At 41.9% G+C, this 16,459-nt stretch overlaps 1 protein-coding gene across 2 annotated transcripts in view; it reads left to right on the top strand.

Moving 5' to 3' along the window:
- The window catches only part of TNFRSF19 (TNF receptor superfamily member 19), an 88,669-nt gene that overhangs the window by 59,112 nt on the left and 13,098 nt on the right, over nucleotides 1-16,459 (top strand). The window lies entirely within an intron of this gene.

The following is a 16,459-nucleotide window of genomic DNA, read 5'->3' as shown; positions in this document are numbered from 1 at the left end:
CAAACATTGTACTCAGCTGGGACTCTCACCTTGTGTCTCATCCACACAGAACGCTCCGCCAGTGTACGTAAGAAGCAGTGAGGGCAGGTCCTGTAGCTTGTGTGCCACATGCCTCTAGAGAGGGACCAGAGGGTTGCTTCAGAGTCTTGGCAGGTGTACCCCTGCTCTGTATTCTCTGAACTATCTCTGTGCCTGACCATTCATATTTTTCTGATTTGCCTAAAGTTCTTTTTCCCAAAGGCTTTTCTTAGTAATAGCTTTCCCATTTCATTCACAGTATTCCATGAGGTTGAGTTATTTTGCTCATGGTCGCTTATTCTTATATAACACTGCTTCTGTTACCATTGGGAGATCGTATGGTGGGACCCTTTGAGGTACTCAGATAGAAGTAGTGATAGCTGTTTCTTTTGTAAGAAACGCGTCTAAACTTCTGGGGAGAGTCATGTTGGTTTGTCTTCATTGTGAATTTTCCTTCTGAATTTTCCTGCCCTCTAGGGCCGTGTCACAAGGACCCAGGCGGTCCCATCAGTGTACTCAGTGGCCTGCCCACTATGTAGGTGGTTCAATTGGTTTAAAAGACACTCCAGATTCTGACATAATAACAGTTAGAGTATAATGTCTGGTTCCAAGTAATGACAGGAGGAAGCATGGCTAACATAGAAGGTTCTCTGTGGGAGGCACCATGCTAACCCTCCATGTGCATCATGTCGTTCAGGTCTCACAAAAATCCTATGAGGTAGATACTGTTATTTCCTGATTTTACCAATAAGGAAACTGGGGTTGTCATTTGCCGGTGGTAACACAGCTAGTGTTACATACAAGAGTATATGCAGGCATATAGACAATGGAATATTTCTCAGCCATAAAAAGAAACCAAATTGAGTTATTTGCAGTGAGGTGGATGGACCTAGAGACTGTCGTACGGAGTGAAGTAAGCCAGAAAGAGAAAAACAAACACCGTATGCTAACACATATATGTGGAATCTAAAAAAAAAAAAAACGGTTCTGAAGAACCTAGGGGCAGGAAAGGAATAAAGACACAGACGTAGAGAATGGACTTGAGGACACGGGGAGGGGGAAGGGTAAGCTGGGACGAAGTGAGAGAGTGGCATGGACATATATACACTACCAAACGTAAGGTAGATAGCTAGTGGGAAGCAGCCGCATAGCACAGGGAGATCAGCTCGGTGTTTTGTGTCCACCTAGAGAGGTGGGATAGGGAAGGTGGGAGGGAGACGCAAGAGGGAGGAGATATGGGGATATATGTATGTGTATAGCTGATTCACTTTGTTATACAGCAGCAGCTAACACACCATTGTAAAGCAATTATACTCCAATAAAGATGTTAAAAAGAAAAAAATAAAAGAGTATGTGCAGCATTTTACAGTAAATGTTAAAGCCAGGAAAAGAGAGGAGGAAAAAAGGATAAAGGCCCGCAGATGTCCACGTACCACACTTGGACCAGTGGAGGGAGGCTTCTGTCCAATCCTTTTTAAAAGTTGAGCTCTGGACCGTCAGCAGCAAAGTGAATTCATCAACCAGCAGTGCTTCTAGTTCCAGCAGCATCCACCTGCACGGCAGCTCTAGGAGAAAGAGCTGTGTGTTTGCTATTTTAATTCTCAGTAGAATCAGGTTCATGTGAGCACGACTTGCATGAGCTCCACTTATATGAGCTGACGTCCACTAGAATCTGCTAGTTGTCTGTTATTATGTGTATTAACTTATCTGCATGGTCACTGCTACTATTTTCTGCTTCTCCATCAGTAGGCCGAATTACATGCAGTTGCTCTACATAATCAAAATCCTGATACTGCGTTCTTCTCATCTGTAACCCTTTGATTGGTAATAGTGTTCTGTCAGTTCCAAACTATTACCAATCAGTTACCTCATTTCTCCACTGACTTTAGTTAAGATTTTCTACAAGGGACGACTGTATAGCACAGGGAACTTACCCGATATTCTGTGATAACCTATATGAGAAAAGAATCTAAAAAAGAATGAATATATGCATATGTATAACTGAATCACTTTGTTGTACACCTGAAACTACCACAACATTGTAAATCAACAGTGCTCCGTTAAAATTAAAATATTTTAAAAAGTAAGAACAAAAAAAAAAAAGATTTTCTAAGAGCAGAGATAATGTTGCAGATAAGAACTGAGAGGCATGTTATTTAAAGAAGTTTCTTTAAATAACACACCTCTTCTTTTAATCACACACCTCTTCTGGGGTAAGAAATTCAGAAAAATGTTTTGATGAAAGCTTTCCAGAATACAAAACGGAACTTTGATTCATATCACTAGTGTTTTCATTGCAAGATTCGGACTTTCCTTCTTCAATTCAAAAGAAAATAATGGAATAATTGGAACCATTTTGGAATATTGACTATAATCGTATCTTTTTAAATGTCTTGTAATAGAGAGTAATGTGTATTAATAATCTAAAGGAAAGACTGTATATAAAGATTATGAGAATAGACACGAATGTGAAGGACACTTCTAAAGGCTTTAAATTTAAGAATGCATAGAATTGTATCCACCTCCCTCCCGCTCCCTCCAGCTTCCAGCAGGACACTTCACATCTTCTTCATAGTTTCCTCCCAACAAACATGCTAACAAGCGGAGAATAGCAATAAGGCAGCGATGGGCAGGCAGCCCAGAGGGAAACAGAAATTGATCAAGGCAGAATGGCAGATGGAGAGAGGGCTCAGAGGTCCTCCACGGGGGTCTCAGGGTCTCCTGCTCTCAGGAACCTGAGGAGCCGCCATCCCATAATCCCACAACCAGGGCGCCCAGCTGTGCCATCACAGGGTACCCTGGGTTTCTTTGGTTCTGTAGCCTTTCAGCTTTTACATGTCACTTTACTTATCCTCAGTGGTTAGCCCAACTTGGCCAAGTGGGAAATAAAGATACAAGAGTTGACTTCTCAGAGGTGGGTTCTGCTTATGATAATACCATATTTGTGACTCATCTGTATTCGTGTTAGAAGAAAGCAAGCTCGAGGCCACCTTGGGGTTCTGCCTTGATTCACTTGCATTTAAGTCATGAAAGGACTCGTAATTAGGGCAGTGCCTGCAAGGGAACTTAAAAGAAGGAAACGAGCTCAGAAGTTCTGGATTTATAAACAAATGTTAAAACATTGCTCAACAAAGGAAAAATGCTTGCCTAGCTGCACTGTTTTTGATGTGCTCTCAGTTCAAAAAGGAAAATCAATAAAAACAGTTTAGGGCACTAACTTGGGAACTCAGCACTCAGAGCATGTTTGAAAACTGGTGTGACACGAGGAACTTTTGGTTTCACTTGCACACAACTGACTGCCCCAAATACAGATGTTAGAAGATGGTCTGGCCAATGTTTACTAGGCTCAGATTCTGGTAAACAGAAACGTCAAGTTAAATGATTTGGGTGAAGCTTCAAAAGTAAGGTCAGAATGATTCCTTTTAAAAAAAGATGCAAATCCTAGTGTAATCCTTCTATCATTCCTTTGAAAAATGATACTTTCTTAATGTAAATAATCTTGCTTAGTGAGTAATGAGATCTTGCTTGAGTTGTGATTACTATTTGTTACAAACTCCCACTGAGCTTCGCGCCTCTTCTTTTACTTTGTGATATCGTATTTTGAAATCACATTTTAGTTTCATTTTAATTCAGAGATTCATTCAACAATAAATTTGTAGGCAGCTGCAATGGGCAAGGTCAGTAATTTTTTAAAAATATGGTAGCTCTATTTGTAATTTTTTAGGAACCTCCATTTTATTGTTTTCCATAGTGGCTGCACCAATTTACATTCCCACAAACAGTGCAGGAGGGTCCCCTTTTCTCCACATTCTCACCAACACTTGTTATTTCTTGTCTTTTTGATGATAGCCATTCTGACAGGTGGGAAGTGATATCTCACTGTGGTTTTGGTTTGCATTTCCCTGATGGTTAGTGATGTTGAGCATTTCATGTGTCTGTTGGCCATCTGTTGTCTTCTTTGGAAAAATGCCTGTTCAGGTCCTCTGCCCATTTTTTAATCAGGTTGTTTGGGTTTTTTTGATATTCAGTTGTATGAGTCCTTTATATATGTTGGATATTAACCCCTTATCAGTCATATCATTTGCAAATATCTTCTCCCATTCAGTAGGTTTTTTGTTTGTTTGTTTCGTTGATGGTTTCCTTTGATGTGCAAAAGCTTTTTAGTTTGATTAGGTTCCAATTGTTTCATTTTGCTTTTGTTTCCCTTGTCAGAGGAGACAGATCTCAAAAACTATTGCTAAGGCCAGTGTCAAAGAGAGTACTGCTTGTATTTTCTTCCAGGAGTTTTATGGTCTTTTCATTTAGGTCTTTAATCCATTTTGAGTTTATTTTTGTATACAGTGTGAGAAAATGTTCTAATTTCATTCTGTTGCATGTGGTTTTCCAAGCACCACTTATTGGAGAGACTGTCTTTCTCCACTGTATATTCTTGCCTCCTTTGTTGTAGATTAATTGACCATAGGTGCATGGGGTTATTTCTGGGCTGTGCTGTTCCACTGATCCATGTACCTGTTTTTGTGCCAATACCATACTGTTTTGATGACTGTAGCTTTTGTAGTATAGTCTGGAGTCAGGGGGCAAAAAATCACAGATCTGTTTTAACTTTCCCCTGGAATTGTTGAAATTTGCTTTCTGTAACCAATCCCCCAAATAAATCCTGATGTTGCTTAGTTATTTGAGAATTGGAAGAATTCATCCCATTAACCTTTGTTTACCACTTCTTTCTTGAAATGCATTCTTTTTCAGGCTTCTCTTCTTCTTATCTCAGAGGCTAGCTCCTGCTCTTCCATCAGATTTCCTAATTTCACAGTGTACCTGAGCTCTGTCCTAGGCGCTCTTCTTTATCTACACTGCGCATGTAGGTGATCTTACAGTCCTCTGTGTCTCCAGTTGCAATCTCTTCCATGCTTTGTTGGGATGTCCAGCTGCCAGCTCAGCAGTTCCGGGTAGACAGGTACCAGGTACCTGAAGCTTCACATCTCCCAAACAGAATTCCCTTCCTTCCCGACCCCCAGCAAACGCAGTGCCCTTCAAGCTTCTGCCGTCCTCATTAGTAAATGGCACCATAGTTCTTCTGGGTTCACTCCAAAACCTCATATCATTGTTGGTTCCATCTTTCCCGGCACATGACTCACAACTAGTACATCCAGTCGCTCTTACAACAAATATTTCTCAAACGTAACCATTTGGTAACATCTCCGTGGTTACAGTCTTACCCAAGCCATCATCATCATCATCTAGACCACTGCACACCGCCTCACCTGTTGTCCTTCTCTCTTCACCTCAGCATCCAGCAGGTGGTTATCTTTCTAAAGTGTGAGCGTCTGTCACCCTCCATGTTTAAAACCCTCCAATCCCTTCCCATTATTATTATTTTATTATTATGCTATGCTTTGGTATTTAAGGAACCAAATACCAAATCCAAGGTCATGAAGATTTTACCCTATGTTTTATTCTAAGAATTTTATAGCTTTAGTTCTTAAACTTAGATCTTTGATCCATTTTTTGAGTTAATTTTTTTAATATGGTATGAGATAGTATCCAACTTCATTCTTTTGCACATGGATATCCAGTTTTCCCAGCACCATTTATTGAAGAGCATGGTCTTGGCACCCTTGTTAAAAATCAGTTGACCATACACGTGTGAGTTAGAGTTAGGGTTAGGTCAGTGCAACCTCTTTGGAATCAGTTTGCTCAAATGAATCTAGTGCTCTTGTGGACCAGAAATAGGTGAGAAGTATATGAGCAAAATTTACTCATTATGCTTGTATTTGGGGTAGATTCCAAACCATCATTGCCCTGGCACATAAATCATCAAATGCAATGTCAAATCCAAAGCCTCAGAGGAAAGAGTTCCGTCCCCAAGAGAGCAGTGAGAGCTTAACAGTGTAAAACTTTGTCCAGAGTGTATCAGCATTAAATTAGCACTGCTGAAACAGTACCTTGAAGATTTGCAGTAACACCTGGACGTTCCTTCCAATGTGCATATAAGTAGAATCCTGGAAGCTTTTTCTATTACTTGTCTTATGGCCTTACAGATTTAATGAACCGAATGAAAACTGAATCTCTGTTCCACATTCCATCCTTTATCTCTAGGTAAGACAGAATCTATTCTTATTTCAAGGTAGAGTTTTAAGTGTCCATATTTCTTAAGCCACATTTAAAGAAATCATATCTTAAGTAATTTTAAATGTTGTCTGTCTTCATCTTGTACATAAAACTCCAGCAAATTTAATATTGGCATTCATCATGCTCTTCAAAGCAATCAAATTTGGGATCCTCAACATTTCTGTGTCAATAAAATAAGGTGTGGAACTAGCAGATTCGATGAAGACCTGCTTCATCCTTGCCATACTGGACGTCTGGATGCCGTTTGTCTTGGGTTTAGAAGATGGGGGAGTGGAGATGTTTCCAGGCCTGAGTCTCTTAACAGCAGAGATATGGAAGGGGGGAGGAGATCCCCAAGAGACCGGCTGTGGACTGCAGAGCACGGCCACTTGCCTCGTGGTGGCACTCGCTGGATTTGGGGCAGCTGTGGTGTTCTGAGAGGAGGACCTGAAAATATTACAAGAGTTGTTGGATTTGAACAAATCTGCTTGGATCGGAGCAGCCCAGTCTGAGCCTGGCCACCACCGCTTTGCCCGCATCTGCTCTGTGGGCACACGGCACGTCTCTCTGGGTGCTGGGTTCTGGGTGTACGGAGAACCGCCGGCTTGGGGCAGACGCAGGCAAGGACTCTCGCTGATATATTGAGTGTTTTTATTGTGAAAGGGTTAGGGTTTTGTCAAGTACTTTTTTAGCATAAATGAGATGATCATGTGGTTTTTTTCCCTTTCATTTTTTTATTGTGTATTACGTTGATTGATTTTTTTTATGATTAATCATCATTGCCTTCGTGGGATAGACCCCACTTGGTCATGGTGTATAATCCTTTAATATGCACTGACTTTGATTTGCTACTATTTTTGTTGGGGGTTTTTCATCTATATCTGTAAGGGATCTTGATCTGTAGTTCTCTCTCCTTCTAGTGCCTTTATCTGGCTTTGGTATCAGGGTAGTGTTGGCCTCACAGAATGAGTTAGGAACTCTTCTTTCCTCTTCATTTTTTGGAAGAGTTTGAGAAGGAACGGTGTTGATTTTTCTTGAAATATTTGGTAGAATTCACCAGTGAAGGCATCTGGTTCTGGGCTCTTCTTTGTCAGGAGGTTTTTGATTACTGATTCCATCTCTTTGTCATGAGATGGAATATGAGATAATAGTCTCTCTGTTTTGGTTTTCTGTCACTTCTGTGTCCGTTTTGTTGGCTTGTGTATTTCTAAGCATTTTTCTATTTTACCTAGTTTATCCAATTTGTTGTTCATAATATCCTCTTATAACCCTTTTTATTTCTGTTAAGTCCATAGCAATGTCTGCTCTTTCATTTCTGATTTTAGTTATTTGAGTCTTCTCCCGTCTTTTCCTGTCAATCTAAGTTTCATCAATTTTGTTGATCTTTTCAAAGAACCAGCTTTTGGTTTTATTGCCTCTATTGTTTTTCTCTGTTTATTTGTCTCTGCTCTAATCTTTATTATTTAATTCCATCTGCTAGCTTTTGGTTTAGTTTGGTCTTATTTTTCTAATGTCACAAAGTTAAACATTAGGTTATTGATTTTAGATCTTTTTAAATGTAGACATTTGCTGCTATAAATGTGTTCTGCGATCGTTGAGTACTTCCTGTTATTCTTAGACTAGAATTCAAACTCCTCACTATGGTTTACAGATCCCTACATGCACCGATCCTGACCAGTTCTCTGGCGCTGTCTCCTTCCACTCTTCTCTTGGTTTGCCCAGGAATTATTTTTATTTCCTGACTTACTAATTAACTTAATGCTTTAGTGTAGTAACATTAAATAGGTGAGAAACTGATTAACTGAATTCTTTAGTGAAATACCAATAAGGTACCTTTTGATAGCGTGTGGAACCATTGCTGTGTACCTTCGTGAAAAGTTTAAACATATATGGGAAAAGATTGAACGTAAATGTTCATAGCAACATTATTCATAGTAGCCAAAGGGTGGAGACAACTCAGATATCCACCATCTGATGAATGAGTAAACGAAATGTGGTCCATCCATACAGTGGAATGTTATTCAGTCATAAAAAGGAGTGAAGTTCTGATGCACGCTGTAACGTAGGTGAAATTCGAAGACATTCCACTAAGTGAAAGAAGCCAGACACAGAAGGTCACATGATATTTTATGATTCCATTTATATGAAATACCCAGAGTAGGCAAGTTCATAGAGACAGAAAGCAGGTTAGTGTTTACCAAGACACGGGCAAAAAGGGGGAGGACAACCATCACTTTAGTGGCGATGGTTCACAATGTTGTGAATATACTCAGTGTCACTAAATGTAAATTTTATGTTACGTATATTTCACCACAATAAAAAAAAATCAATTCAGTTTAAAAAATATATTTTTTTCTGTGCAAACAGAAAAAAATCTCATTTTCAAATAATGTTTTTTTTATCGGTTATTGAAAAACAAACCACATAGTTCAAAGACCAAAGTTTAAAATGAAAGATAAGTAAAAAGATGAAGACTCACTCTTTTACATTACGTTACATCCAGTGTCAGAGTGCTTGATATAAAATGGATTTTAAAAATCTGACTGTTTTATTTATTGTTTATTTCAGAGGAATATGCCGGTGGCTTGAACTCCAAAGGGTTTATCTCAACAGATAAATGAAATCTGGTGGTAGGCAGTGCAGAGGATGTAGAGCAGGGATCAGTAAACGACTGCTCTTTCTATGGGAATGCAGTCCTAGCCATTCATGTACACATTGTCTGTGGCTCCTTTTCACTGCAATAGCAGAGTTGAGTGGTTGCAAACCTTCCCAGTAAAAGTTTGCCCACCCTCAGTTTAGATACTCCATTTCGTATTTGACATCACTGAGGATTCAAGCCTCCTCTACAATGTACTCCAACGTCCTCATTAACAAACTTTTATCCCCATGGCTGGCCAAAAAAAACAACCCGGGCACATTCAGGTAAGGATATCTCCATGAATAAAAATTACACAGTTTGTTCCTCCCAGCTGGATTATAACTTGCCTGAGGCTAAGAACCATATTTTATATTTACTTATATTCTTTATACTTTGCATTTAGAAAAGTAAGAAATAGTTTTATTAGGTCTATAAAAAAATTAGAAGAAAATACTCAGGGACACTTTTGATACTCTCTATCTTCATTTCTCAGAAATAAATTACTGATATTATTTCTTTACATGTTCCTTTGTTATCCATAATCAGCAGATTCCACTTGGAAAGAAAAAGGAACAGTGCTATTCTAGCATGTCAAATAAAATGTAATCATGGCTTCTTGCCCCTCCTTCATCATCATTATCATCATCATTATTATTATTTTAAATAAAACCAAGGATACTTCAAATGCCAAAAAAAAAAAGAATAGAAGCTTTCTTTTAATGTGTGTGTCCCTTGTAACTAGGGGCAGGCAGGGCAAGAGAAAGGGGAGGAGGTGAAAAAAAAATGTAAATCATAATTGCATATCAATACCCTCATCTAAATTAGAAGAGGATCTATGCATAAAATAAATAAGACACACGGATATAATGTGCCACACAGGGAATATAGCCTATATTTTATTATAACTATAAATGGAATACAACCTTAAAAAATTGTGAATCACTACATCGTTACACCTGAAATTTATACAATTCTGCACATCAACTATACCTCAATAAACAAATAAATTAGAAGAGGGAAAAAAATCCAACTATTTTGCTTATTGGCAGACTTCTGTAGTACATCTGGAATTCATACATTGAGTGTTACCGTAGGTATTTTTGTTTAACCAGTTTAGATTAACAAGATAAACCTTACACTCCAGGACTGTATCCTTGCCTCAGTTAAGATTGCAAAATGCTGTTTATTAATATATTTTTTTAATGAAAGAACATAGCTAGAAATCGATTCATCAGGTTTTAAATTTGTTAAACAGTTATTCAACATGGGGTTTTTTGGTTGGTAGTGGTTGTGGTGATGAAAGAGCACAGAAGGCAATGGATTGATGTGTACTCTACTTGAAAGAAATATAAAAGTCAAAGATAAAATATATTACTGAAAATTATTAGCAAACGTCTAAATTGTAAGTTTATCTTCCTGAACTAATTGTTAATTGAGTTGCATGTGCCAAAGCATGGTCATCGACAAGTGAAAAGCCTCACGTTTCCAATTCTGTTGGAGTTTCCACAGTGATCTGTCACATAGTGTGACACCTGCTGTATTATTTTCTTATGTGAACTCTCTGATGAAAACACAAGGCATCAGTGAGATCTTAAACATGGAAGCCCAGACAGAAAGCATAATTAGTTCATTTACAACTGGTTCTTCCCTACTCTATTTATCTGACACTCATCTAGTTCTACCATATAGACCTTACAGAGAACATTTAAAAAATAAATTTAAGGAGCCATGTGTTCTTTTTCGCTGCAATAACATGCAAGAGCCTGTTTAATCTTGGGGCAAGAGAGGTTGAATTTGTGAAGCTCTGTTTGTTTTAAGTTAGGTCAAGTTATATTGTATATGTTAGCTAATTAAGTAGAATTTACTGGTCTGTACAAAATTTGAACTAGCAGTCCTTCACACCATAGTATATTTTTTGCTGTAAGCAATATTGTTGGAATATTGGAAGGAGCATAGCTTAATTTTTTTAAAAAGAGCAGACGGACAAATCGGGCCTAAATCTAGATTCAAGCACCCGATGGTTGTTTAAATGAAAAACTGTTTAAAGATTTGTACAGATGTCTTCATTTTTTAAAAATAATTTATCTTGTATTCAAATTGTTGAATACTTTATATTACAGTAAATTTGGTTGAAGAAAATGAGGAAAGAAATCAATTTGTAAAAATATACTCACGTTGAAATCAAAGAAGCCAGCCAAACGCAGTACGGACCAAGGAGCCCTGTAGTTTGGTTTGCTTTCCAGAATATGAATACCCAATGGTGGTTTAAATGAAAGACTGTTTATAGATTTGAACAGACATCTTCATCTGTAAAACCCGTGCTGTGAAGGATTATTATGACATTCCAAAAGTGGGTAGCAAGAGGCCGGCCCTCTGTAGGTGTTTGGTGTGTGGTGTCTGTGATAATGTTGATGATAATTTGGATGACTTTCTACAAAAAAAATTCACGGGCTTCTGTTGTTGGCAGATCTCTAAATGTTCATGTAATTTTCTCCATCCCTCTGAGTGGTTTTAGGGGGAAGGCGTGGGTGAAAATGTAAGATAAAGATGCCTAATTTGGTAAAATGATAGGAATGCGATTTAATCGTTCCCTGGATCCAGTTTGCCTAACAGTCAGTTTCTGAAATTGACACCGAAGCAGCTTTTGTTGGGAGATGTGACTGAGCCCCTGAAGGTCCTCTCCTTTTCTGGCTTCTTTGGTAATTCACTGTGAATCAGTTGTTGCTAAGTGTGGATGTTTAACTAAGATTACACTTGGGGGATAATCACTTAAATAAGATCCCTTTTTGACGAGTCCATGGGCTGCTAATTCAGATTGAATAGAGAGAGATAAATTTTTGTTTCACTCTCATTCTGAGGTTATCGCCAATGACCTTCAAGGCTTGTGTATTGATAAGTCTGAGCAACCCTTGCTTTTTCTCCCAGAGTCAAGTTAACATAACGTAAAGTGAGTGCCTGCAGACGAAACTGTTATTTCCCCCAGCTGTTTGCACCTGTACTGTCACCAGCCAGAGGTGGAGGGATGAAGGACACACGCATTGTGGGTATAATCTCGTCTCAGTGACTGGACGTTTGCCACTTAACAAACTTCGGGGAACGCTTAGGGTTTTCCAGTCTCTTTCACAGACGTGCATTCGTGTCATCGTTTATATTTATTGGGCACCAGCTGTGTGCCCAGAACTCTTGTAAGTATCATCAGTACAGTGGTGAACAAAACCTATGACATCTCTGCCCTTGTGGAGCCTGTATTTCGGGGAGGGATTTAATTGTTGTGCTCAAGGCTAAGCAGCTGTAACAGGGAAGCCCCCCAGTAGTGCAGCCTCTGTAAGGCAGCAGGTCCTCTCTGTTCTGTAACCGTGCAGGTGGTGCAGCTGGTGGAGCAGCTGTGCTGCAGGTGTCCTTCAGAGGCCCAGCGCCTGGCCCCTGCTGCTTTGCCAGCCTTTGGGTAGCTTCCTCATCTGTCCTCCTCACCCATAGGACCCAGACTGGGCTGCTGCCACATGCTGCTCCAGCCCCAGCGAAGGGGGCGCTGGAGTAATTTGTCCCTAAAGTGGAGATGACACAGATGCCACCCCATCCCTTCTGCTCGTCCTCCCGGGCCCCCTTGACTCTGATTTGGACGTATCACACTTGGCTACAAAGGAGGCTGGGAAGTGTAGCCTCTTGCTGGACCAGCTTCAGCACAAGGCAGGGGGTGGGTTTGGGGAAGCAGAGTGGGCTGTACTGCTCCCACCACAGGGGAGAATGACAAGGAAGCACCCAAGTTAAATATATGAAACGTCAGATGGTGGCAAGTGCTGGGGAGGAAAGGAAAGCCGGGGGGCATTGGAGAGAGGTGACAGTTTTAAGGAGTTCGGCAGGGAAGCCTCACTGAGTAGGTGACACTTGAGGAAAGAGCTACAGCAGTGGAGGGGTGATGCTCGCAGCCCGGGGAGGGTGCTGCAGGCCGAGGCCATGGCAGGGAGGAGGGATTCATGGGGCGCAGGGCGGGTGCTGGGAAGAGGGTGGGGCGGGGTGGTGGAGAGCTCGTTTTTGGATATGCCGGGCTTAGGTGCTTCCCCATCCACGTGGAGACGTCCAGCTGGCCGTTGGGTGTGTGACTCTGGAGTTGGGAAAGCAGCTTGGACTGGGAATGTAAAGTTCAGAGAAGTGACATGCAGCGTCTGACCTAATCCTGTTCTTTGCTGTAAAGACCACGCTCATCTCCGTGGGGAGAAGCCGGCCAGGCCACAGGGAGGTCACGGGCTCCTGACCGCAGACCTGTCCGGTGTGCAGGCGTGCATGGAAGCTCGTTCCGCCCTGAGAGAAGTTCTCATGGGCCCTCGCAGTGGATCTCGGTGCCACGTATGAGCCCCTGTGTAATCGTCCCTGGGGAGGCTGAGGTTCAGGGAGGGGCCAGATGGTGCCAACCAGCTCCGTCCTCCCTGTTTAGCACCCTCTGTGGAGAGTGGGCTCTGGGACGAGGGAGCTTTTGTTCAGCAGGTTTTTAAACACAGCCTACTCAGGCGTGAGGTTGAACAAGCAGGGGGCTGAGAGGAAGCAGAGCTGCAGTTACTAGTGGAGGGCGTCTGGGCGCGGCCCCTCCTGCCATCTCGCCCTTGAATCCATTCCAGACTCAAGCCCCTCCGTAGAGTTGCCCCTCTGCCCAGCTCATCGTGCGACACTGAGATCCACGCTGGGCCAGAGGCCCTCAAGTGGAACCAGCTTCCGTGCACACCTGGACACCTGCACACCTGGACACGTGGACAGGTCTGTGATCAGGAGGCCTGTGGTCTCTCTGGGGCCCGGCCAGCTTCTCCCCACAGAGATGAGCCACATTCTGCTCGTCGTTACCTGACAGATGTTTTACCTGCATCCGTGGACAGGGTGGTCCACCAGAAGGGATCCGAAGGCCAGGTTCCGGCTCTCAAGCTGCCTGCATGTTGCTGTGTGACCTTGAGCAAGTCCCTCAAAGTCTGGGTTTTCTCCTCTATAAATAGAGGGTGGTCAACGGACTTCACCCCGTCGTCAGGAGGGTGGGGTCGCCGGAGGTGCATGTCAGCGTCAGGTGGAGGAAAGGTCCACTCCGGCCTGAACTCTTGCTCGGACATTCCCGAAAGCAGTCGGAGCCCGGCAACAATTCCCCCCGGCACACACGTCTCCCCAGCTGCGTTCCGAAGCTCTCTAGAGGCTGAGGTGCAAGGAGGGCGTCTCAGCTACTCGGATTCACTCCTTGTCCCACTCCAAAGCGGGGAGCAGACCTTATAGAAACACTTGCCAGGCCTTGCAAATGACGCCCGTGTTCTCATCTGTTCAGATCCGCACTTAGCCTTGTAGGACTGAGACGTCTTAGTCACTGCAGACACTCATACATCATCGTCCAGTTGAGCTGAGCCCACTGAAATGTTCCGTGTGAAACTGAACCCACATACAGTGTGTCCTGTAACGTGAAATTTAAGCGAAGAAACGGCTCTCACTCTGAAGTAACTTGCCAAAGGGTAGTGCTGAGATCAGGGAGGAATCTGATAATTGGTGAGGGTAAGACGTGCCTTTGTGTTCCAGAAAAGTTAGAACTTTCCAGAGAATACGGGTAGTCCTAGTCCTGGTTCCTCGGAAGTACCCTCAGGATCCTAGCAAGGTGAGGGTGAGGTGCCTTGTAGGCATCGAGGTGCTTGGCCAGGGAATTGAGTTAGAGCCGTGGGTGGAAAGAATCGTGAATCTCAGTATCATGGCAGCAACGACAGGTCAGAGCAGCAATCTTTTTTGGTTTGTAGTCAATAAGTCCTTTTCTGAGCCAGAAATTAGTAGGGTAGAAGCCACTTCATACAGCTGGTACCGCTCCCTCCCCTCTGTTTTTACTGCTGAAGTCAAAAGAATGATAAGAAGATAGGCTTTTATCGGGAGCTGATGTGAATGAGTTTCTGAGGGTGGTTCTAAAATCTAGTGATATTCGGCCCAGTCTCTCATAGCTTCTGTAGTTATGTCTGCATTGCTGATGTGACGAACTTGAGAATGATGAACCCATTTCCCATAAAAAAAAAAAAAAAAAAGATGGTGTTTGCTGTCAGGGTTGTCATAAACTTGTCCATATAAACGAGAATAAAGAATGTGGCTTTCAGAGTGTGCTTCCCATGGGGACTCTTGGGAGGGGTGTTTGCATTAACAAGATGCCTTTTCGTATATAGGTGTCAGAAACTGAGAGGTGAAATGTCTGTATTTTCTTGTTCGTCTTCAGATGCTCCTGCCTGGGAAATGCATAGAGAAGTAGCTTATTTGGTGTAATTATGTTTAAAATGGATGTCATTATGACAACTCAGTAGCACTGATATCACAGTATTAGTGCGCTTCCTTGGAAAGATACATGTTACCAAGACTTTCCTGATTGGCTTGGGGAAAATGAGCCCTGAGTCACCAACCACCAAATTAAAAATATACCCATTTGAGGGCATTTCAGCTGATTTATGTTAGAAACAGTTCCTTTTCTGTGAAGGCAAGGAAGTTGACTCATCCATTTTAGAAAGGTTTTAAACCATAAGAACCCAGAAGACTCTAATCTTGTTCTACTTTAACCTGAATTCCTGGTTCCTCGTAGGGTTTTTCTGAATATCTAATAGTCCATTGATCAATGAGTTTAACTTAATCCTTACATCGTAGTTAGGAACTTTATCTTCGACTCAAATAATGTATTCAGTCTCATTTTGATAACAGTTCTGCTGAAGCCTGGTATTGACTAGAGCTTGGTTATTTGGTGGAAAGTTTCAGCTAAGGGGCCTCATCTCACTCTGAACTAAACCACTTTCTCACAAACATAAATCAACTTCACCATTTGGTCGCAATAGGTAATACTTAATGTTTCCCAAGCGTAGCCCACGATTTTACTGGCATTCGATATAAATTCCTATTCGTGTGTTTACTTACCAGTGTTTGCACAGCTGTGCTTGTGTTCATACGTCCTCTTGTGAATTTGTCCACGGACAGAGGCTGTTTCAGGTTTAGATTTCATCTCTATCAGGTCAGAGGTGTAATCTGTTTAACTTGCTGTGTGATGAACATCTAACGTGTGCGATTTGATTATGACACTATGTCTACATAGCTAGAAGCGCTATTTGTTTATGAATATTAAAACATGTTTACAAACAGATATCCTTCAAAATGTATGATTGGATTAAGATTCTTATTCATCCAGGTCCAAGGCATATGGTTTATGTGCCTTTCCCAGTGGCAATAAGAAACGTGTACGAGGGTGGCCCAGAATCACTGAGTGTAGATACACCAAGATTCAACATTCCAAAACGATCGCTCCTGCGGTCGTATTTTTATGATTCAATAATATCAACCCTGAAGTTTCTCTCTGGCTCTAGCCGCAGGGGTCGTACAGTGGAAACCAGGCTTCAGGGGTTGGGATGGGGGTGGGGCCTGTGCAGTCGGGGGTGGGGCCTGTGCACTCAGGGGTGGGGCCTGTGCACTCAGGGGTGGGGAGAAAGTACCAGGTGGCCTTTTGTGCCATGTGCAGCACAGATGCAGACACCAGCCCGTCATCTCTAGGGCTGCCAAGTCCATTACCATCACCGTGAGCCACAGGGGCAAACGGCCCTCAAGATGTGCTTCGTCCAAACTGAGAAGTGCTGTCAATCTGAGATCACAACAGTGTTCGGTTTTTTTCTCCAAAACTTAGGTGTTGTTCAGTAATTTAACAGCTAAGGCGTTAAAAAATGT

The sequence above is a fragment of the Grampus griseus genome, assembly GCF_964374135.1.
Source record: "Grampus griseus genome assembly, chromosome: 18".
NCBI lineage: Eukaryota > Metazoa > Chordata > Mammalia > Artiodactyla > Delphinidae > Grampus > Grampus griseus.
This window is presented reverse-complemented; position numbering and strand designations above follow the sequence as displayed.